This window comes from Acipenser ruthenus, chromosome 5 (genome assembly GCF_902713425.1).
Source record: "Acipenser ruthenus chromosome 5, fAciRut3.2 maternal haplotype, whole genome shotgun sequence".
Taxonomy (NCBI): Eukaryota; Metazoa; Chordata; class Actinopteri; order Acipenseriformes; family Acipenseridae; genus Acipenser; species Acipenser ruthenus.
In genome coordinates, this window is record NC_081193.1 from 22299837 (window position 1) to 22322113 (window position 22277).

The window sequence follows — 22277 nt, forward strand, 5'->3', positions numbered from 1 at the left end:
CCAATTCTTAATATCAGAAATGCAATCAGCCAGCACAGAGGCAGATTTAGTATGCACATAAATGTGGGTGTCATCTGCATAAAAATAATAATTCAGGCCATGTAATCTTAGTATGTGACCAAGTGGAAACATGTAAATACTAAATAGTAGAGGACCCAAAATTGAGCCTTGTGGGACACCAGATGTTACCAGCCCAACCTCAGAACTAAAACCGCCAAGAGAGACAAAGTTTTGATGCCCAGTAAGATAAGACTGAAACCATTTTAGTGCAATGACAGAAATGCCAAACAAACCTAACCTATCAAGTAGGATAGCATGATTTACAGTGTCGAATGCAGCACTAAGAAAAAAGAATAAAAATTGATAATGCACCCGAGTCAGCTGCCATAAGAACTTCATTTGTAACTTCAAAAAGGGCAGTTTCAGTACTGTGTAGTTGTCAAAAAACCAGATTGCAAAGGTTCATAGAGTTTATTTGCAGTTAGATGGCAATTTAATTGCAAAGTGACAGCTCGCTCTAATATTTTAGCAAGACAGGGCAGATTTGAGATGGGACGATAATTATTAAAATGATCCAAAGCCATGTTAGCTTTTTTAGGCACTGGAGTGACTGCCGTAGTTTTAAAAGCAGCCGGCAACATGCCAGAGCTCAGGGAGTCATTTAAAATATTTAACACCAAAGGGCTAAGATTTGCAAGACATGAACGAAAAAGAACAAAGGGAATAGGATCCAGTAAGTATGAGGTGGGTTTCATTCAAAGGACAAGATCATTAAGAGATTCAGAGGTAAGCAGTGTGAAACAAGAGAGGACCCAGCAAAACCAGGCAAACTAAAAGACTGTACAGAAGCATCATGAGAGGAGGTGAGAATGCGCTGGCGAATGTTATCAATCTAATGAATCTAATGACGGTACTAGCAGAACCATTTGTCAGCTTGACAGACATTATACGTTTTTCCATATATTCTGATAAAGTGTTTTGAACCTAATGTGCTAGTCCTTGTTTGGTAACCCTGATACAGAATGTCTTAAAATGTCATCAAATAGCTTGCTCTAGGTACTAGATAGAAAGTCGGGGGCAGTCGTCTGGTACTGTATATGCTTGAGTCACAGATTTAAATAAATAAATAAAACAGTCCCTAGTCACTTCCAGGAAAACAGTAGTTCTGTCATTCACCCTGTGAACTGACAGTAAAAGCTATACATATGCAAATTTACAGGGTCAGAGGTTCAGGAAGGATCAGTACTGGCTAGTTTTTGGTCAGCCAGATACACAATGGTGTGACAATCCCTCGGAATCCCATACCTCAAGTGCTTCCCTTCTTTTCTGAGTGAGGGTTCCAAGTTTGTCCCATTGGTCACAATTGGACATTACCTGCTGCTTCTCATGATGTGTCTAATGCAGATCAAAAAGATTAAGGACCCTAATTTAATTGTCAAGCCCCCTAACATATAACGTAATGGGGCCCATGTAGGTATTTTCTACACCTTCTATGACCTTTTAGACCTTTAAGACAACTGTTATTGACATTGCCCGTCCAGCATTGCATTGCAGACAGACCCCTCTACTTAATGACAGACCGTACTGAAAAACCCCCCAAAAAAAAAAAATTGACACTGCCTGCGCTTATCATCAGTCACCAGCCTCCTAACAACTGTAACCTTTATATTCTCAGTAGAATCAGCTGTTGCCGCAGAAAACATCAAAGCTGCAAACAGGAAAGGGACAGTTCAAGGGCATGCTGCTGAGTGTTCTCCATTAAAATAAAAAGCCATACGGGAGTTGAGGCTGTGACCCAAGAGCTACTGCAGGCCCAGACTGAATAATCCAAAGAAGACCGTGTGCTGGAGAGGATGAAGTCACTTCACTGGGAAACCCGACCAAATGTTGTTTTTTTATTTGTCTCACTGACACTCAGCAGAATAATGGCTCAACAACATTTGTTGAGTTTTATGAAGTTTGATTTGCTAACAGCACTTACTATTTTGTTCAGCCTGTGACTTAATATATAGCCTTTCTCTTGGATAACTTGCTGTATCTCACTTTTACTTTTAAGCTTAAGTTATTGTACCAATAGTCGATGACAATACTACTTTAAAATTTAGATGGGGAATCTTTACTTGAAGAATTCAGTGCCATGTGGAAAAGGCACCTCTGCTTTGAACAGTTTGGCTAGATTGGCTGTGTGGGGCTGCTGCTGTAAATGTAGCGTGGGAGAATAGGATAGACGATGACAGGCGACTGGATTGTCCAATGAGAGACACCAGAGCCAGTAACCGATGACATGTGAAAGTTATGCTGTGCTGACAGAGAGAAAACTCTTCCAGAATCAGCAAGATTAATGAGCAGACTAACAGCTACTGCTGAATTACAGGCTATTATTTTCTGAGAGATTTGAAGAAAAAAAAAACCCGGAGAAACAAACAAACAAACAAACATGAGAGCGCTCAAGAGACCTTGCATTGTTTAAAGTACTTAATGTTTGCTAGTGACTTAATTAAAAAAAATAGGATCTCTATTTTTGTAGTCCAGTAACTTTTATTGGCAGAAAAATTGTGATGCAATGAATTTCAAGAATACAAGTTTACCGGGACTCCTGAGTGGCGCATCCAGTAAAGGCGCTCCGTGTGGAGTGCAGGGTGCACCCTATAGCCTGGAGATTGCAGGTTCAAATCCAGGCTATGTCATTGCTGACTGTGACCGGGGGTTCCTAGGGGGTGGCGCACAATTGGCCGAGCGCCGCCCAGGTAGGGAGGGTTTAGGTTGGCAGGGCAATCCACAGTTCATTGCGCACCAGCGACCCCTGTGGCTGATAGGGCGTCTGCGGGTCTGCAGTGGAGTCATTCAGATCTGTGTTGACCTCTGGCACTATGGATCTGGTGGCTTCACTGTGGATCCGCAGTGCAAAAAATGACGGCTTGGCAGGAATATGTTTCAGAGGACACATGTTTTAGCCTCTGTTTCCCGAGTCGCCAGGGGGTTGCAGCAGTGAACTGGAATAAAAATAATAATTGGGCATTCCAGATTGGGGAGAAAACTGGGGTAAAAAACCATTGGCGACAACTAAATAAAAAAATTAAAAAAAGAATACAAGTTTACCACTCAACTAAGCCTAAAAGGCACACTTTTGACAAACGTAAATAAAAAAAGGTATTTTAGGAAGAAGCCTCACTAGAAAGTAGCAACCCCTCTGCCCAGGCTAAGATAATGCTCCAGTGAAACAATCTGAGCGGCCAAGTTACTCTCGAAGGCCTCGTGCTACCTCAGCAGGGCTCGCACATCAGTCAGGGAGGCCGACTCGTAGTCCTTCTGAGACAAAATATGCTCCTTGTCTGGAAACAAAACACCCCAGAACTTAAAAACAACAAACAAAGCAAATCTTGGTGTACTAAAAGAGTGAGTTGAATGCATGCATGGTTTAATTCTAGACGAGCAGACTGGCCTGTGTGCACGATGCACCTACCATATGCCCAGATCTCGTGGGTAGATGCTTTCTGTCTGAACTTCTCTGTGAGGTGGTCTAAGCGCTCCAGTCTCCTGATCTCATTGAAAAGCCACTCCTCGTAGCTCTTCTCCACCTGCTCCAGGCTCTGCCAGGCACTTGCGATATCCTAACAACCAATACACAACTCCACTCATTACTGTCATGAGTAACTGCTGTTTAGAGATGCATATTTGTGCATATGGTCACCCATCATTTGATTTATAGGTTTAGGGGGTTTAACCCTTTGCGGTCCATTGTCGGACTGGGTCCGACATTGCAATTATTCCTCACAGGTCCTTTGTCGGACTGGGTCCGACATCATTATAGCAACGCAATAAACGGGTGTTTAGTCGTTTTTTCTCCGGAAAAAGCCGAGAAAACCATTCAATTGCCGAGTGGTAGCGACAGGAGCCGAGACAAGTCGAGAAAAAAAAAAAAAAAAAAAAAAAAGGCGTATTTCATGAATAGTCATACATGGTATCAGGTATCAGATAATGGGCGTCCATAATAAACAAGCTGGCTAAGTGCGTCAGCGCACTGAGACTATCATGGACATTTGCAGAGCTTTTTTCAGATGTTATAGTAATAAAATAATGACTTTGATCGCATTATTGAGGAGTTTGGTGATAAAACGAGTGATCTGGAGATGATCGATCGGTATGTACGACTATTATTATTATTATTATTTATTTCTTACACAGCTGAACGCTATAGCAAACAAAAGGCTGGGGAGGGGCTGGAGATGCCTAGTGTGTGCTTTGTTGATATGCAGGGCCATTTAAACCCGTTTGACTGTGAAAAAAAATACTTTTAAACAGCGCGTATAAAATTAACTGCGCGTGTGAAAATTAATTATTCCTGGCGTGCCTGACGCGCGATTAATAAATGGACCGCAAAGGGTTAAAATGACTGCCCAGGTTTTTGGCACCCCTTATAAAAGTTTACCACGGTATTTTTGCATGGTATTTTTGCATGGTATACTTTATTACATTTTGCTATGCTTTTACTATGGTAAACTTTTATAAGGGACCACCCAACTATGATTAGAATGTACGCTCATTTTAAGCAAGAGGGGGTGAAATTCCTGGTCATTTACCCATGTAGCCTGCTAGTGATTACCCTGTTCCCCAGTAACTTTTCAGTCAAACACGGTTATAAAGGCACTGGTTCACTCATCCTCTAAGCTTTTTCTCCAGTGCCACATTTCCACCATATCTTTCTAAATGGAAAAACATGAGGAGTTTTAAAAATGTTAAACAAATAGTGCAATGTGTTGTTTTAAGGGATCCAATGTACAGAGTTGTAATTTACTGCTTAATGTGTAACCATTTTTTTTCTAAAAACCTGCACTGGAGTGAATGCATGGTGAATCGGGTCCACTATGTATTCCAATTGTAACACACGGTGATATGGCAGGGCACTAGCTTTGAACTTAGAAAAGCACAATGTCAGATACTTTCTGATGAGTGTGAATCCAAAGCACTTACTGAAACCATCTTGCCCTCAGACGGCATAAAGGCAGGTCTGCTGCTTATCCTCAGTTTGGTCTGCAAGGTGTTGAAGCTGATCTCCAGCTGACACTTCTCCTGCACCTTGAGGGGTTTCTGCATTCGCTGGTAGTCTCGGAAATCCTCCAGCTTCCGCTGCATGGAGATCATGGTCTTCTCAGGGGTCCTGTTCTCCATTCCAGCAGCTGATCACTCCGCGAACAAACACAAAGAGATCCTGTGTTATTTATTTTATAGTGCAAAGCCATACAGCATAAACACATTGCTTTGTTCAATGAGCTACAGCTAGGCGTATACACACACACACACACACACACACACACACACACACACACACACACACACCAGGCCCTCCCCAAACACTGATGTTCTCCATCTTGTTCATTTCTTGTAATAAAGTCTGTATCTGAATGTCAAGTAAAGTCCATACACTGCACATTTCACTTTGCTTTACCTCACTGGCTGGCCGCTCATATTCTTCCATCAGCTTCTCATTCTCTTGATTCACTCCCAGGACTTTACAAATTCTGTTAGCTGCTGGCTCAGCCTGTTGACCAAACAGGGAACAATTTCAAATCTCAGTTTATTTTTCTATTTCTCATTATTACTACTGCTAATATAATTCTGACCCAATTAAACGTTTAGCTTTTAGGAAAATATATATAGTAATGTATTCATGTGTTTCTATAAAGAAATCGTCACCTCATCAAAATCTGTTTTGAACTTCTGTAAAAACCTTTATCCCTGCTAAAAGTTCATTAAGTTGGACCTTTAGGAGATATCCTTTACTACCCATAGTTATTGTAATTATTAGTGTGGAAATAATTTCAATAGTATTTTATAGTATTGTCTATGTTAATAAGCTGTGACACTCAAGTAAATGAGCAGTAAATGCCTTGTGTTGAATGCAGTATATTTCCTGTATATTTTGAAAAAGAAACCAGCTCTATTTGAAAAGGTATGGGGTGTATTTATTAACTTCCTTAACTCCTCAAATTTCGTTTTTCCTACCACATAGTACAGCTCCCGACCAGATGTTATTTCTAGCTATCCCCAGTCCAGTTATTTTTGTTGCTACAATATAATATTATTATTATTTAAGAGTTTTTTTCAGTTCTATTTTATTTTATTTATTGTTCTTTCTCCTTGTTGTTGGTTGTTTTTTTTATTATTTTTTTATTTTTTTCTGAAGTACTGCACTGTATTTTGTGAGGGATTGGTGGGAATGGGAATTCATGATGTACTTACGTTGTACTTTTAAAAAAAAAACGTAATGTCAAGAAAACTGTCGAAAAGGGTTTCAATTATTCAAAACGGAAATAAAAAAAAATGTCCTTGACAAAACATTACTTAAAACAGTCCTTAAAGTTTTGTGAATGGGACAAAATGGGATGCCAATGGAGTGAAGCTGCATTTCACCAGTAGGTGGCACTTGTGCACCAATGGGAGCTATGAGCAAGCTCCACAGACTTCAGACATGTAAGTATGAATGTATGTACAGGGCAGTTATCCACATCATATCATACCCTATACATGTGTTTGGGGAAGGTAGGTTTGATCCACAGGCTAAGAACCCCTCTCTATCCTTCTTGAGTGAATACAATAAGAAGCAGAACAGGAAAGAAAACAGCAAGGACTGCTGGGATATCACTAGGAATCACAGGTGAAAGGTCAGAGGCTGCCCCTTTTTGTTACATCCTCACCTTCTGAGCACCAGCAAAGGCGTGGTAGTAACAGGACACATAGGTCATGACGGCCCTTTCGTCAGGTCTGGCTGTGTTTACTAAATCTGTGTGGAAAGAACAAGGTCACCCCTTCAGTTTTTCAAATGTATTGGTAAAGCAAATGCTTACCCACATCAGCGCTGTCCAATTAACACATAATTATACATAGTATAACTTTGCCATATGATTCATGTGGTTTTAATGCAATTAAGTGAACATTTCCAATGGAAGAGGTTGAATGTGTGACCCATCAGGTCACAAGAGACGAGGAAGGATAGTGACAAACTGTCAACATGCTCTATTTAAAAGTTGAACAACAGTACACTTGGGATGTTGACACATGTAAGGAATTGTGCAACATGCATTATCTCATTGAGAAGCCACTTTGTAAATTAATCAGCATTGTATTGTTGGGTGTTCCATTCTTTTGATTGCAGGGAATTATTTAGGCCTCCTAATGCACGGCACTTTGAGCCATTCTAGATTTTCCAGTGAGCTTTCACGGTACGGAAAGTCCATGCTGGGTCTAACTAAGCTACTGATAAAGGTTGACATAGCTCAAACTGTTATGCAATATCACCTTAATTCCTTGATTTTTACATTCTCCAACTGAATGACAATTGGACATGACCACTGAGCCTGCTCTCCGAGTATATTTCATTAGCTATCAAACTAACCTGACTATATATATAGGAAAATACCTTATGTATATATATAATTGTTTTTTGTAGAATTGTAGAATTGTAGAATTATATGACATACACTTTTTCTAATCATGATGCACGCAGTATGGCATGCTAATGGCATCAGAAGGGCTTCTTTAAAATTACCTTCAGCACCCATCATTTTCGGGATGTCCAGGTGTTTCTCTGCAACTTCCAAGGCCAGGTTCAGGTTACCAATACGATCATCCTACATGGAAAAAAGGAGGTACATTTCCAGACTTTGCTTCCAGTTTACACAATGTACTGTATGGAATAGGGGATCTGTATGCCTCCAGGAAACAAATGGTTACATTAATGACTTTTTTCAACACAGCTTTTTTTCTTTTTAGAATTCTCTTCAAGTATCCCTAAGTTGAACATCTAATGTCAGGATGTTGCTCTGATTGTAAAAAGAAAACCCCAGTGCATTCCAGTGCTATGTACTATTCGCAGTATTTATGTTTGACTCAATGGGCCCTACTTAGCAACAAGTGCAACGGCAAAGGCAAATTTTGTGAAAGAAATAATACCATTTCAGTAATATAAAACCAGAAAGCAACATGTCTAATTAGGCACATTAAACTGGTTTGCAGAACAACAGCAGCTGCAGATTCTTCTAACACTGGCATATCCATTCCCCTGCACCCAAACTCCAGCCAAGGCAATCCCATTTTATTAGTTTAATTGAGACGTCTCAATCTACTACATTTCTGAGCTGACCCAAGTCTGCTTTACTGGAGCCAGATTGGACAGCTGTGTGTAACAGACTCTGTGCACTAGGGATCAGGGTGACATTGCCCTGACACTCTCAAGTGTTAACTTCAAAGCAGGGGGGCGATTTTATTTTTTATCATGGATTCAAAGCACAAGGTTATCTCCAAGAGCTAACTCAAATCTCTCTGTCGCCTTCCAGATTAATCCTCTTTAGAAATCCAATATGATTAAAGGATGTATTTATTAGGAGGGGCAGACTTTAGACTCAACATTACGTAATTAAACAATCATTCAAACTTGGTTTAATCTCAGACGACCCCGGTCTTTGGTTTCAAAAAAAATTTTTGTATCATCATGGCAGTTATCTAAAATACCTCTAATCTTAATGTCTCTGAGACAATTACAAAATGTAACAAACTAAAATATTAACTAGTAATGGTTTTCAAATATGATTATAACACTACAAATAAAACTGTTCTATTGGATGGAAGAAAGACACCCACTGAAAAGGACTTTGAGACATTTCATGTTGTATTACAAATTTAAAGGATACTACATGTTTCTAATATTTGTTCAATATCACATTGTGTGTTTTGTATGATTCTTTATTCCTGCAAAAATTGGTTCTCAGGCGAAGTATATTAGTCTGAAGCACTGAAGCCCATAGGTGAAGCCTTGACCATGAAGCCTGTGCAACACTGATATGTTTCCCCATCTCACTTCATAAAAATAAGCCTCAATAAGTCTTTTCAGAAGCACTCTTTGCAGGTTTTGTTTTGTGTTTGCATTGCAAAAAAAAACCCAGAAGAGGATAACAAGTATAATTTGGTTATTATTATCATAACCCTGGCTCCGTGAAATAGAAATGTAACCATTGCCTAATGGGTATTTATCTCCTAAAGACCCAGAATCTGAATAATTTATCAAAGCTGCTCGTCAGAGCCTGTGACACAGATGCCCACCCCCGAGGGCATATAAGGACTGCACACACAGATCTTGTCATCATTTTTCCTTCAAGCCTGCTGCAATCATGGATGCAGCGACCTTGAAGGTTAATGGTTACATTTCTATTTTAGGGAACCAGGGTTATGATAATAACCTAACGTTCCCTATGAAGTACGAAATGTAACCATTACCTCATGGGTATGAATACCAAAGCTGTCGCAAGGCAATATTGCAGAACGACTGGAATGCTACGAGGCTAAGCAAAAGGCTAGCTTGCACATTACCATTAGGAATCCCAGTAACAAGTAGCTAGGGCTAAAAAATTGAGGGAGAACTCACCTCTATATATATATGTTGTAAGGGTCGACCCTGAAGCTACCCTTAACACTCTAGTTCCAAAGCCAGGGTTTTGTGGATCAATGACATTCAGTCTATAGAACCTGGAAAAAGTATATCGAGTAGCACACACCGCTACATAGCAAAGCCCATGAAGATCCCATGCCCCTGGTGGAATGGGCAGTGAGCTTTTCTGTAGGGGGCATGTTGGCTCGCTCATAGGCTGTCTTGACTGTGTCTGTTATCCATTTAGATAGCCTCTGCTTAGACAGAATGCAAGGGCTCAAATGGAGCACCATGTTAAGCCTCCAGTGAGGAACAATATTCTTCATAGGTGGTCGAAGCCACCAAGCTCCTTTCAAAAATTGCATGGCCAGGAAGTGAGCTCCTGGGAAGACTGGATCAATGTTGACATGGCAAGCTGAGATAGCTGCCAGATAGACCTTTAATTCAGAGGGGGATTTCCCCTCGTCAAACAGGTCTTGCAAAAATTGCAGTATAACTGCCATGGGACAGGTCGTGGGGTCAAAATCCCAAGGCAGGCACCACGTCTGAAAGATGCCCCACTTGTACACGTACTGGGAAAGCGTTGACGCTGCTCTGGCATTTTGTAGGGTGTCAATGATCTTATTTGATAGACCCAGCTGTAGGCTCGACGGGTCTGGGTGCCACAGGAGCTGCATCCGAGCTGAAAACCACAGTTTCCTGTGCCAGTTAGGGGCTACTAGTAGTACCCTGGCCCGTTCCTGCCTGATTTTCTCCAGACACAGCGGGAGCATGGCGAACACACCAGTTGCTTCGGCCATGTGCCCAGAGCAAAATCTTGCGGTCAATGCGATGGAGACTGGAAGACCTGAGGCCGCCCTGGTAGTTTATATAAGCCACCATGGTAGTGTTGTCTGTCCGGACAAGCATGTGTCTCTCTTGAACCTTCTGCAAAAAATCTGCAAGGCCAGATAAACTGCCTGCAGCTCCAAAATATTTATGTGGAGACCCTGCCAAGGGGGGCTCCATACCCGCTTTGCTCCCCTACCATTCCACACAGCTCCCCAGCCAAGGTTGGACGTGTCCATGGTGATGACCGCCCTTCTGGTGACGCTGCCCAGCGCTACGCCTAGGCGTAGATGGGCAGGTTGTGTCCACCAAGAGAGCTCTTAGACAGTGGCAAAACACTGTCACTAGGCGGCCATGGTTCAACATGCGCTGAAAAACCCTGCTGTTGAACCAGGTTTGGAGGGGGCAATATGCACAGGAGACCCAAAGAAAGGGTCTGGGAAGCTGCTGCCATTAAACCCAGAAGTCTCTGGAATGCCACTACTGTAAGAGCTCTGTTGAGCTGAAAAAGCTTCAGACAGATGGCTATTCTCCGCACTGTCGTCCGAGAGAGTGGACAGCATGGATGTGGAGTCCAAGTGCATTCCCAGATAGGAGGCTGTCTGCGAAGGTGTGAGTTGGCTCTTTGCACTATTCACCGACAGGCCCAACCGATGAAGGTGGCCGGTGATGAGTTTGTGTGGGCCTCTGCCTGTGCTGGAGACTGAGCACAAATGAGTCGTCCAGGTAATTGAGCACCGATGCCTCTGAGCCTCAATGGGGTCAGAATAGCTTCCAGGCTACTGGGCCCTTGGGAACCAGTTTGCAGCTGGTTTGTGCACTGGAGGTGGTTGCTTGGGAAGCAGATGCACCAACTACTTTGTAGATTACCACGCATGGTGAGAGCACTGTAGTATCTCATCCACTGCAGGATCAAAGGTAGTCCCCCTGGGTAATGGGGGCACCTAACAGCGGTGCTTTATCCACATCAGGCACTCGGGACTGGGAAAGCCAAAGCTGCCTTCTTGTGACTACCAACGCAGCCAAATTCCTGCCCACAGCCTGCCCATTTAATTTGGAGACATGGAGCAGGTTTTAATTCACCAAACACAGCTCATCCAACTGCTGTGTTGAGGGTCGGTGCTTCACTGAAAGCAACTTCAACAAACAGGACTGGACCAGTATACTGTTATAGTTACCCAGCTGTGGGGCGAACGCACCGGTTGAGTAAAGACACTTAAGAATGACCTCAGACACCCGACACTGTTTATTAGGGCAACTAGTGTCCTTGATCAGGAGTGCTAGTTTAAGTGTCTGTACCAGTGTGGCAATAGATGCTTCTACTGGTGGAAATGGTGACAAACCCAGCTTCTCCACATCATGTAGGTTATACAGTGCGTCCATTGACCGGGAAACAGCCGGAGCTGTAGCCAGGTGACCCCAGGAGGATTGTATCTCGAAAAGAAAATCGGGGTGCACTGGGGGGGATACAAGGAAGAGGCAGCAGGCTCATCATCAAAGATGAAGTGCCACGTCACATCTATAGCCAGGGCACTTGCAATACCTCAGTGCGTTTTTATCAATGGCAAAAGCTCTGCTGACAAAGAGAGCTTAACTGCAGGGGATGTGCGATCTGACTGCACCTCCTCAGAGGGGAACACCAGCTCTTGTTCGCCTACCTCCTCAGAGGCAGCGATGGACAGCACATCATCCTGCTGTCAGTGCGCGCTTGTAGCCCCTTGGAGCCCCAAAGGGACAGGGGAGGCAGGCGGAGCCGCGCGCTCACGAAACAGCTCTGCAAGCACCATTCCCTGGTGGGAAACAGCTGCTTGGAGTCCAGCGATTTTTGGTATCAGTGACTCTTTCTCTTCATCTTCCTTGGAGAAGAGGCAGAGAAAAATGAGAAAGACCATGAAGAGGGCTTCTTACTGCTCTCCCTTGACACAGCACTAAGGGGAGATGATGCAGTCATCTCTGTAACAGAGGTTGGTGGGAAATGCTACCCTGGTGTGATTGACACCGAGTGTTCTGTGGAGCTGCGAGACAACCTTTAGGTAATGGTTACATTTCGTACTTGATAGGGAACCCTTTAAATTAGCCACACTCATGATAGGGTCTTTTTCCATCCCTGGTTCTAGAGTACAAAGCAGCCAAAGACAGCTACTGATGGTTGTATGCTGCAACTACAAACTAAAATATCTAAAGAAGAAATGTTTGTTTCTTGCAGCAAGGGATTTCTATCGCCACCTCTAGGGTAAGCAACATGCGTCTTTAATACCTCATCCAGAGCATCAAAGTCAAGCAGGTCAGGCCTGTGCCTGAGGATGAGGGCATTAAATGCCAGTCCATCCTTCCAGCTACATGCAAGTCCATCCAGTTGAACAGCAACAGTAAATGCAAGTGTGCATGCGGTTGGGAAAGAGAACACACAAAACAAAAAAAGGAAAGACATCATAGTTGGGGTAAATCAAATGGACTGTGCTCTATAAACCTGCTCTTGACAAGGGAACCCATGCCAGAAACTGAGCCAGCAATAGAGCACAAAGGAGTACCATCATTGTAATCACACTGGAAAAGAAGCATGCAGTGAAGATAAACCCACACTCCAACATGCTGTGGAACCCGCTAAAGACCTTATTCAGCTTGGAGAAGTCAATGAGATCAGGTCGGTGCCTGTGAATCAGTGCGCAGAATGCGAGGCCATCTTTCCAGCTTCACAATGGACAGAAGAAAAGGCAGTTACAATTACAGGTTGGCATGAAATAGTTAAATAGGTATATTACTGTATATAAAAAACTGTGTATGGACAGTAACTCCACTATGTGCACTGTGGGTTAGGTCAGTTGTGTCCCAACCAGTGCTCGAGATAAGGTTTTGGGTCTAGGAGTAACTTACCCTCTAATTTTAACACTGAGAGAGTAAAATGTATTTTCAGGGGGTAAAATGCAACATTACCTTGAAGTCATGAGTAATCTTGATAAATACTGTACAATCTTTCATGGGAATTATTATTATTATTTATTTCTTAGCAGATGCCCTTATCCAGGGCGACTTACAATTGTTACAACATATCACATTATTTCACATTTTACAGATATCACATTATTTTTACATACAATTACCCATTTATACAGTTGGGTTTTTACTGGAGCAATCTAGGTAAAGTACCTTGCTCAAGGGTACAACAGCAGTGTCCCCCACTGGGGATTGAACCCACAACCCTCCGGTCAAGAGTCCAGAGCCCTAACCACTACTCCACACTGGGGTAGGCATTAAAAAAGATCCTTCCATTTTAACTGCAAATTAATTATGTTACTTATATTTTAACATTCATTACAATGTGAACATGTTAAAACGTCAATATAAAGCCATACAGATAAATAAAATAAGTAAATGCATTAATAAGTTATAAAATAGTTAGTTTAATATTATAGCCACCTTTTTTTAGTGGTTGCCTCTGACGATGGTTCCAGTTGGATTTGTAGCTGGACTGGGGTGTTTGCGCTTCAACCTGTGTAGGTTCGATTTTTTCTTATTCTTACTGTGATTGGCTGCAAAGACAACAGGGCTAGCCAGAGATAGGATAATGTTTGTTGGGTTGGCTTTTCTCGTGTACAGTTTCCTAGTAACTGAAGAAATTGTATTCTGGGAGATGTAGTTGTTAGTGGAAGTTTTAGGGGAGGCATACAAGCTGTGCAGCAAAACTGCTATGTGTATTTTTACGCAGAAATTAAAACTGAGTGTGCATTTTGGATTTGTTAATGCATAAAAACAGCAGGTACGCAGCTTATCTGGACCGCTGGTCCCAACTGTGCTAATCTATTCTTAAAGTCCATTACCTTGCCCCTTATTAGCATTATTATAAGTGTGCTCAGAATCGTTTGGTTCTTCTTGTTAATTCAGCGACCGCAGATATTTCAACTACAATGCAACAGATAAACTGCTGGATCCTGATACCACGTGCTATACTGTAGCTCATATGGTCTGAATGGAGCTACACCACTGGAATGAATTTGGACAACAGCCCATGAAGTGATTAGGTACCACGAAGCAGAAGAAACTTCAAATACTGAATTGGAATAAGGTCTTGGACTGGAACACCAAGGCTGGCAACCATATGCAGCCAACTCTAAAAAACTTTTCCAGATAATCTGGGAAATCGGCAGCTTGTTGTATTGTAACTACAAAACCCCACATCAGCCATAGGATCTCATTGAAAAAGAAAAGCAAATCAAAAGGTGATCAAAAAAAGCATTTCAGGTTGCAGGTGATTTAAGTAAAATTACAATAAGCGATACCTGCTGCAGCTGGTCTTACCTTACATGGAAGTTCTGAACATTAACGTTCCTGTACGGAGCAGTCTTTCTCTGGTACCACAACAGCAGGGCATCTTTAGCAGATGTTTCTGAAAAAAGAAATAATGGCAGTAATTGTTGGATTGCTGAAAACAGGACAGAAAGGAGGACACCGGCAAGCAATAAAATCTATATCATAGTATTTAGTAGTAGAAAAAAACAAGCACAGAGCCATAATATCTTTGACACAAGAAAAGGGGACAGTGGTAATTTTGCTAATGCTAACAGGATGCTTTTTTATGAAAACATTGATTAATTCTCCTTTAAGTAACATCATGCCAATATTCCTCATCTTTAAACAGTGTTTCCTATTTTTACCTTCCACTGAAATTTCCTGAATAGCAAAGCGAAGTATAATAGTCCAGATCATACCCAAGGTCATCTTCACATTCCCATCCACAATCTCTGCAGAAGACATCAGGAAACAGATCAGCTAAGTTTTACTGCCTGATAAAATCAATGGTTACCTTCAGCCAAGTTAGGGCTTGTGTCTTACCCTACCTGCCCACGTTAAATTAAAGCAAAATTGTCAAATGTATAATTAAATTTTTAGATGTATATCTGAAAGCTTTAGATTTTTCTTTTTTTACAAACCTATTCTATATGCTAATGCAATGTCCAGACTTTTCTTTTGTACTTACATCTGCATACCCTTTACACTACATGTCTATGGTACAGTACCACAACAATAGTACAATATAAATAAAAAAAACCTATTCAGGTTGCAGGTTTTTCATTTTTAAACAGGATTCCTTTGTTTTAACCTAACCATTACCTTGACTTTAAGTTGGTCAACCTGGCTAAATAAAATTGCTTTTGATGAGCAGATTGGTACTGCTTTCCTTGAGAAAGACTGGCAGCATTAACCTGTCTTTCTCCTGCAATAGATTTATTTTTGTTGCAGATATATGAAGATGCACAAATGATTTACGGTCATGGTTTTCAGGGACATTTATAGGTGCTGTGAAATTATATATATATTTTATGACGCGCTAAGACAGGAGGAATTTGTCTCGGACAGAATTCGACATGTGTTGGAATTTGGTACCATTTCTCTGTTTTAAAATAACCCTATGGTATATGTATGTCCAGAAAGTACAAAGAACCTCAATTTAACATCTTCTCTGCAAGATCTACAATTTCACATGCAAACGTTGTTGTCAGTGCTACGAGATACAACTGCAGATACCTTCAGCACCAATAGATACAAGTTTCACTCCTTTGCATGCGACGAAGTCCAGGGCTTTGTTGACATTTGCAATTTTATGTAAGTGCAACTTTCCTCTGTCTGGTTTGGGTAGTCTTTCACCTATTGATAAAAAAAAAAAAAAAACTTTGCAGTTACAAATGTATCTGAAATCAATAGTGAATGTTGGAAATTATGTTTAAAAGGATGTTGTAAGTTGTAATGAGATGGTAGAAATAAAGGTTTTGCTATAGAGTACCATGTTAAAAGCATAGTATAGCACAGTAAAGCACAGTGAGTTTATTATAAAGCACAGACAAGACAAGTAGCGTTATTAAAGCAATGGTTATGAAGAGACTGAAGAGTGGCAAGAAAGTAGTAGCTAAGATAAGAATATCTGTGCACACTGGAGATGGCTGGGAACAAGTGGGGGGTAGGGACCAAAGAGAGAGCCTTTTTATTTCTGTAACTCTGTATGCTAGATAAAGACTCAAGGCCAAGAACGTCTTAGTGCCTAGCTGCTTAATAACTGGTTTTTAAACTGCTCAAACTGTGGGAAATGTAACTAATGAGTGTTTTGCAACTTGTATGCCAAGAATAACTGGAAAAAGCAAGCTTTTTCTAATTGTGGTGATTTTAGAAATATGATTATCTGTATAGCAACAGGGTTCATCACAGGCCCTGACACAATGTAACCAATTAGCTTAAACATGCATAGGATGTAAGCTTAACAAAGTGGTTAATGAATACAAAAGACTATCTGGGGTGTAAGACAAGGAGTCACAGGATTTAAATCTTTTGAAGACATGTCCATCCTAACCTGAAAGAGGGCTCCTGATATCCCAGGTAGTATTGATCACACTATGCTGATATCAATGACTAACAGACTTGACCAGAGGGTCGTGGGTTCAAACCCAGGTGGGGAACACTGCTGCTGTATCCTTGAGCAATGTACTTTACCTAGATTGCTCCAGTAAAAACCCAACTGTATAAATGGGTAATTGTATGTAAAAAATAATGTGTAAAAAATAATGTAATTGTATGTAAAAATAATGTGATAACAATTGTAAGTCACCCTCGATAAGGGCATCTGCTAAGAAATAAATAATAATAATTATGAAATAATAAGAATCAAGGTAATGGAAAATCACATTTTTCTTACAGTTACACATTGCATAGCACAGCATGATAAAAACATAGTAAACTTCTAATACTGTGCAAATTTAACATGGCAAATTAGATGGCCCCATTTGCAGAAAAATAATTCCACATGTACAACTCCACACTTACAGTATGAAAGTACCTGAAATAACTTCCAAAAGGAGCATAAGTTTAAGGCCATTCCGAAAGTCCTCGTCAATATTTTCAATCTGTGTGCCTGCTTTTCTCAAATGCGAACTGCACCATGCTGTAAATGTCTAAAAAAGAAGATATCCCACATTTAGAACAGAAGAATGTATACATGATAGATACTGATGCTCTGTGACATCGAGAGTTAAGTACTCCTGCCAAGTTAGAGCAACAGCCATAACCCACTATATAGGAGAGCTGTATCAACCAGGAGAAAATACAGGAAGACGGTCTGTTGAGGTAAGTTGATAAATCCAATGTGGTCATACCAAATTTCAATAAGGATACACTAATTAAGATCAACAACTTTATTTCAATAAGTATACACTATTAAGATCAACAACCTTATTTCAATAAGGATACACTAATTAAGATCAACAACCTTACTTCAATAAGGATACACTAATTAAGATCAACAACCTTGTAAAATACATGATACCACATCTTAGTAGGGTTTTTCAAGGTAAATATTTTAACAGTACATCCAGACAGTTAAAGGGTTGATTAAATATCTGAAACAACAGCGTGTCAATACTTCGAGAAAACCTCTTTATGCAGAGAAAACAAAAGTGCTCCAGTTCTGTTCTCTCAAAAACAAGCTTGGGTCAGAAGGGAACGAGCGCCATTAGTAAAGCAAGCCTGGTTACTTGAAATTCACCGGCTGTTTTTTCCACTTAATATTAAAAATGGATACAGTTCCGCCCCCTAAAATATTCCATAGTACACAATAGGATTTTTCTTTTTTTTTTTACGTATTTGCTTTCCACTCATGGTCAGCCCTGCAGGTGTTCGCCGGCAGGGTTAGCTGTAGCGCGATAAGGAGAAACAGTCCCTGCTGGTTTTGCCTCCCTATCCCACGGGAGAGCCAGAGCCAATGCAACTCTCCCTCAGGAATCCCCAGTGAAGACCGGTCACTTTGCATAGCTGGGCTGTGAACCTGCACTCCCCTGACTGTATGACTCACTCTGCACACCATGATTTTACCAGGTGAGCCACTCGGGGACCCCTTCAGAGGACATCTCTGAGCCTGTGCCCAACAGTTTCAGTAAAGTAGGAGGGCACAGCAGGTGGGGATTTAACCAGACTCACTCAGTCCAGAAAAGAAAGTGTGCAGCGCTGCACTAGCATTTTACCTTCCAAGACTTTTAAAAGTAAAGACAGTGTTTGATTGGGCTTTTAAAAGTAAAGACAGTGTTTGATTGGGCTTTTAAAAGTAAAGACAGTGTTTGATTGGGCTTTTAAAAGTAAAGACTGTTTGATTGGACTTTTAAAAGTAAAGACAGTGTTTGATTGGGCTTTTAAAAGTAAAGACAGTGTTTGATTGGGCTTTTAAAAGTAAAGACAGTGTTTGATTGGGCTTTTAAAAGTAAAGACAGTGTTTGATTGGGCTTTTAAAAGTAAAGACAGTGTTTGATTGGACTTTTAAAAGTAAAGACAGTGTTTGATTGGGCTTTTAAAAGTAAAGACAGTGTTTGATTGGGCTTTTAAAAGTAAAGACAGTGTTTGATTGTACTTTTAAAAGTAAAGACAGTGTTTGATTGGACTTTTGAAAGTAAAGACAGTGTTTGATTGGGCTTTTAAAAGTAAAGACAGTATTTGATTGGACTTTTAAAAGTAAAGACAGTGTTTGATTGTACTTTTGAAAGTAAAGACAGTGTTTGATTGTACTTTTAAAAGTAAAGACAGTGTTTGATTGGACTTTTGAAAGTAAAGACAGTGTTTGATTGGGCTTTTAAAAGTAAAGACAGTATTTGATTGGACTTTTAAAAGTAAAGACAGTGTTTGATTGGGCTTTTAAAAGTAAAGACAGTGTTTGATTGGGCTTTTAAAAGTAAAGACAGTGTTTGATTGTACTTTTAAAAGTAAAGACAGTATTTGATTGGACTTTTAAAAGTAAAGACAGTGTTTGATTGGGCTTTTAAAAGTAAAGACAGTGTTTGATTGGGCTTTTAAAAGTAAAGACAGTGTTTGATTGGGCTTTTAAAAGTAAAGACAGTGTTTGATTGTACTTTTAAAAGTAAAGACAGTGTTTGATTGGACTTTTGAAAGTAAAGACAGTGTTTGATTGGGCTTTTAAAAGTAAAGACAGTATTTGATTGGACTTTTAAAAGTAAAGACAATGTTTGCCAGGTAGTGGTAAGTGAGATTTTTGTACATTAACCCTTTCCTGCATTAAATATTGAAAATAGCTGAAAAGAAAGTAGTATTTTTCAGGAATCATCGGACATTAATGACCACAAGTGATCCCTAGGTGAGAAGTTGGGAAACACTGGCATAGTATCTTTACCCATTTGGAAATTGACATTTCCCCAGCCTCATACATGCAGCCTATACAGCACACAGAATACATGTACCTAAAGCATTGACACTACTGACGCTGTCTATTAATCTACAGCGACTTGGTCCATACCCCAAGCTGAAGTGAGTGAAAGGGAGACAGTTCATAGTAACCAGTGCATGCACATAAAGAGGGTCCTCATAATCATGTAATAATCTCACAGTACCTGTATTTGTATAACATCCCGAGTGCCACCCTAAATGTCTTTAAGAGACTAGGAGTATATGACACAAGGTTGGAGAACACTGGTCCAAATTCAAGGCTGTTATCGTGTTCACCATGTACAATTTGACAGACAGAGAGATAAACAGACTGACGGAGAGATGGGCATTTTTTTAATGAGGCTCAAACTGCAGTGTAATGAGAGTCTCATTACCATCCCTGCTTCCTTATCAATCCAGCAGCCTCTGCTTCCCTGCCAACAAGCATAAACTAGTGATGCCAGACGTAAACATTGCATGTTACACATTGTATTCTAACAGGAATAGCTGTGTGCTTCAACAAAACAATATACCATGCTGTGAAAGAAAGAAATGGACTACCACCTGTTCAGATGTGATGCGCACTACAATACTTTGCATATAAAACACATTCAGCCATTGTAATGCACAAAGCTTAAAAACGCAATGAATTTTTAGATTTAAAAAAATGTATGAAAATGAATTGGTTTTTCAAACCAGTACTGTATATTCCTAAAATACAGTAAGTGGTCTTTAAAATACTTTGACGTCTTTCCTCGGGTCAATCAGATACCGTACAGAGCAAAAGACTTTCACTTGATCATGACGGACATACTAGCACCTCTGGAAAAGTGAGCCCTGATGTTACAGTAGTATGCACGGGCCACATTAGGATTGAGGATTAGTCGACTATAATACCCATAGGGGCTGAGTTTAAAATTAGGCATCACATCCATTCTAATCCTAAGGACGTCATCATTTGTTACCAGCATCTGCCGACAGTCCTCATACCTCACGTATCAATGGAATGGCAACAGTCTGGAGAGTTGCCAGTTTACTGGGAGCTATTGTTAGCTGGTACCCAATGCATGCTTTGATAGCACGACAATGCCACCCCGTGCCAATATTACACTGTGACACAGTTTTAAATGTGAGGGCAGCTCAAACACTACGCTAGCTTGTTATCAAAATCCATGTGTATGTTTCTGAACCGTTAAGAGGTTGGACTTTATAGACAGGTATAAAGGTTTTTCTTTCTTTCTTAGCATTGTTCTTTAAAAAGTCCTGTCTGTGCCTGTATGTAGTTTTGTGAGTTTCTTACTGCAATGGAATTGTAAGAATTGCAGTACAAATAAACAGGAGTCAATAAATATTGCATTTATTTTTTTCTTTAAAAAAAAAAAAAAAAAAAAAAAAGGCGAAATAGTCATAAAGATCCAGCAGCAAAACTATTGTACAGTAAGTTTACAAACTTATTTTTATGTGAACTGGAGACTGAACTGGCAAGCAAGACATAAGAACGTTCATTTTAGATGACCCACATATCCCAACCCATTTGTATGTAAGACTGATCAGTACCTGATATATTGTGCTACAGACTACACAACACCTACTGTACCTACATGTTTCTCCATAGACGCACATTTTGATGTATCTCATAATGCTTGCACCAACCTTCCTTTGCTGTTTCTCCCAGGCTGGGTCCAACAGCAGGTCCCTGCCCCGCTCATCCTCCGGTATCATGTACTCGTCTTCCTGTTGGCCGTTGTCGAGGTTGTTGTATTGTACAGTTGTTTCTACTTGGGTCATCATGGTGCTGCGGTTTGGTGCAGAATCTCAGGAGTAATAAAATGAATGCTGCGGTCTGACTTTTTTTCTGCTGTAAAATGCTGCTGTCTTGAGTCGATGCTGCTGAAGTTGCAGGTTGACAAAATGAATGTGGGTATGAGCTGACTTATTTTGCCTGTCCTCCCATTCTCTACCCCGGCTGACGCACCAGAGCTGACTCGGCTTCACCGGTGCTGATACTAATTAATACTCAGTCACGTGACGTCTACTCGCCGCCTTCGGGATGTGCATTTAGCACAGGGCAGTGCTTACAAAGGTACCACGAAACGTTCCTGTCAGGAAAGCAAGAAAGTCAGCACCACCGGTCACTTTTTTAAAGTAACAAAAACGCTTATTCACTGCCAATCATTAACTACTTTAGATGTGTAATGATTGTAGTATAGGATACTGACCTTAAGGTTAGGGTTTCGGTGTAGAGAGAGGATTATTCATTGTTTTATTAACAATAATATTATAGCCAATCAGAGTGCAGTGTCCTGACAGGAGAATTTCGTGTTACCTTTGTAAGGACAGCAGGTCTAATGAACAAGCTGCGTGGCGCACAGGAGTAGCGTTACCAGCCTATCAAAAGTCATGAAATTATTCCTTACCTCTCGAGTCTGGCTGATTTGTTCGTTGTAACAAGGAAACCGGGTAGTCTCTCAACTCATTGAGTGTTATGAAACTGAAGACCGTATGTGCCATGTTGGATCCAAATTCCCGCTTACTTAGTGCATGATAAGAACACTGTGTGAGCCAAAATGGCGTCAGTTACATCCTCCAGACCATAGCTATGTATCCATGCGCCAAACGGTGTGTACATAGAGTGTTGCTTCACGCTGTCAGAAACTCAGAATACAAGTTTGTGCATCATAATTGTATTTTTTATTTTTCTTACAGTTCTTCTTAGTTTACTATGTACGTAACCTTGTGTAAGTCTGCCAAACAAATAAATAATAAAATGAATCACTACTAGTTGTAGCCTGTGTGTTTGTTATTTTTTATACACATATAAAATTAATCATATCTATAG

The 22277-nt window shown here is 40.6% G+C and overlaps 1 pseudogene; it reads right to left on the reverse strand.

Annotated features, from left to right (window-relative positions):
* The window catches only part of LOC117403196 (alpha-actinin-2-like), a 33775-nt pseudogene extending 11498 nt beyond the window's left edge, over window positions 1–22277 (reverse strand).